Source organism: Echinops telfairi, unplaced genomic scaffold, assembly GCF_000313985.2.
Source record: "Echinops telfairi isolate 266 unplaced genomic scaffold, ASM31398v2 ScPeMD7_443;HRSCAF=831, whole genome shotgun sequence".
NCBI lineage: Eukaryota > Metazoa > Chordata > Mammalia > Afrosoricida > Tenrecidae > Echinops > Echinops telfairi.
The window spans coordinates 76,506,693-76,510,018 of NW_022104341.1; positions in this window are offsets into that span (position 1 = coordinate 76,506,693).

A 3,326-nucleotide genomic window follows, 5' to 3' on the forward strand; every position below is an offset into this window, starting at 1 on the left:
CACAATCATGGTCCTGTTCGAGCCCATCATTGCAGCCACCAAGTCCACCCATCTTTTCAAGGATCTTCCTCTGGTTTGACCTCTGCTTTACCAAGCATAATGTTCTTTCCAGGGATTGAGGCAGGGGCCCTGATAATGTCCAAAGTACGTGAGACATTCTCACCATCCTCACTTCTAGGGACCATTATTAAAACCATAGCTGTCAAAACAATGCTGTCCCACTGATAGATGCCAGGGCTCTGTTGAACAGGAAAGGCCAACAGTCTCCCAAGCAAGCACCCATGACTTAGAGTTAACTTCACCCCAAAGCGGCCCTTTATCAGACCACCCAGGGTTTCCAAGGCTGCGATTTTTCTGGAAGCAGACCACTGCATCCTTCTCCCACAAATCCACCAATTTGCTCAAACCACCAGCCTTTTGGTTAGCAACCTAATGCTTTAACTGGTGTGCCACCAGGACTCCAGGAATCTCTTGATGTAAGCCACATTCGTCGTTAGGAAATTTAACTTGGTCTAAGGTCTGAACCTCAGAGACCTGATTTTCAGCAATAAAGCAGGAACAGATCTCTCATTAAATGAGTTCACTGGGACCAAGGTAGAAACCAGACTGCCAGTTGTCAGTAAAAATAAACGGTTGCCTCGGGGCTTAGGAAACCCATTGAATCGAGCAAGCCTTCCTCTCCCTTGCCAGTGCTTGGACCACTGCCTCGAAGGGGCCTCTTGCTGTCTGCATCCAGGGCTGACCGACCCCTCCGATGAACCTGGTTTTTAGATGAATATGTGTAATCAGGTTACAGTCTGGTTGGGCGGCCCTGATCTATCTTTGCTTTGATCCACTGTGTGTGGACTCAAGTGTGTCTCCTAAGAGAGGCTTCCCTCGGTTCCTGAGTCCGTGAAGCATCTCGGCTCCTCGGCTTCCATTCCACACCTTCACTACACAGTGCGAGTGACTACTGAGCGCACACGTGCCAAGCCCTCTCGCTGCCCATCAGCAGTAACATGTTCCAACAAGTCTGCCTTTTAAGTGTCTCCAGTTTGCCCTCTCCATCCCCAGTGCCATGGCTCCAACTCTGGCCTCCCCTGTTTCTCAAGGCACCCCCAAAATCTCCGCTCTCTGCCACCAGTCTGTTGCCTCTGTATAATCGGAGTGGAGTAGTAGACTGAACTCCCATGAGCCAGGAACCAGCTCCGATAATGACCTGTCCTCTCCAGTCATAGGTGATCGGCTTCTACCCACTCCATGGCATTTTAAACCTATGCTGATACCTTGTATTTCTTTTGTAAAATGTTCAGTATGTTAATGAGTTGCACTTAAAAACTCTTCAAATAAGAAATGCGACTTCTAATATATTCAGGTGAATAGTACAAGGGGGCTTCAGAAAGTTCATGGAAGAACTCCGTTACCTTTTCATTGTATTTTTTCCTGATAGTTTTTTTAAATCATTTTATTGGGAGCTCTTAAGATAGAACAACCCATAGCTCTTCTTGAACTCCTTGATATCAGCTACTCTTTATCCCCTCCCTCCCCTCATGAAAGTTTTGAAGCCCCCTTTATATCATATGAAAGATGATCTCCCGGAGGAGATGGAGGTGTGTCTCTACAGAAGGGCCGCCCACTTGGCTTCCCTGCTCCAAGTGTGGGGACTGTGTTTGGCTCCCAACATGGACGGGTTCAGATGCTGCCTCCCTTCTGTGTCTCCCACAGTCAGAACTTGAGAGGAGCGGGTGCTTTTGTGGGAAGAAGAGAGAGGCAAGGGAACTGACACTTATTGAAGACCCCTCAGCCTGGCACTAAGACGTTTAATATGTACCATCATATTTAATCCTAACACCTTTCAAAACAGAAAACATGGTAGATAGAGAAATGACAATAGAGTCCACCCATGACGCAAGAGAGGCCAAGCCAGGTTCTAGGCCAGATGTCGTAGTGCTTGACTTGGGCTCCATGCCATCCCAGGCTGCTCTTTGCTCACCTGGCCTTACAGCCTTTTGATCATAAGCAGCAGCAAGAATCAAGTCTGAATCTCCCCAAGTGAGGAGACCATCCATCACAGAAGATGCCATGGCCCTCTGGAGCGCTTCTGGACATATAGGAGAGGCTGGAGCGGAACTGCTTGCTCGCCTTGCCTTCAAAGAGCCGCAGTGGTTCTCAACCTTCCGCCACCCTTTCATATAGTTCCTCATGTTGTGGTGAGCCCCCAACCATAAACTTATTTTTTTTGCTACTTCATAACTGTCATTTTGCTCCTGTTATGAATTGGGTGACCTCTGGGAAAGGGTCATTTGACCCTTAAAGGGGTTGCGACCCACAGCTTGAGAACCACTGAGCTAAGGCTATTTCCAGAGACCCTGTGGTCTTTGTAATCATTGGAAAGGCCTGGGCCAGGGCTGGTGTGAGTTGTTCTTAGAGTGAGAGCCTCCGTGGTCTTACTCAAGCCTTGAGTTAGAAGACCTCACCAGGCACTGCGACATAGAGACGTGGCTGGAGGATAGGCCCCAACTAACTGAGTTGGTAAAATAAGAAAAAAGATCCTTTCTCAAAAAAGAAAAAGATCCTTGAGATGGATGGGCACAGTGGCTGCAGCAATGGACTCAACCAAGAAAATTTACGAGGCTGGCACAGAACCAGGCAGTGGTTTGTTCTGTTGTGTGTAGGGACGCCGTAAGTCAGAACCAACCCAATAGCACCTAACAACTGAGAAAAACCTCTGTGTCAGAAGGTAGCAGCGTGTTAGGAGCCCCCAGCTCCATCCCTTACAGAAAGCTGCCTTCGCCACATATGAGCACAGAGCTGATACTCTTCAAGAAAACCTTGGTCCTCCACAATTTCCTGAGATGGTTCCTGGCCTTGTGTAAGGAACCCAGACCTTGAAGTCCTACACACATGGTTCTAGAGCAGTGTTTCTCAACCTTCCTCATGCGGCGACCCTTTCATATGGGTCCTCATGTTGCAGTGACCCCAACCATAACATTATTTTCGTTGCTACTTCATAACTGTAATTTTTCTACTGTTATGAATTGTCATGTAAATATCTGTGCAGGATGTATTTTCATTGTTACAAATTGAACATAATTAAACAATTAAAGCATAGTGATTAAGCACAAAACAATATGTAATTATATATTGTGAAATATTTATGTGTTTTCTGATGGTCGTAGGTGAGATAGTTTATTGTGCCAGCCTGGCTAATAAACACAAGTGGGATTAACTGAAGGGCGGAGAGATAAATGGCTTGGTGAGCCTTGCCTTTCTTGTCTCTCGCTCTTTGATCATCGGACCAGTGTGCGGCTGCCTTGTTTGTTCTGTGCCTCAATTTACAGGCTACA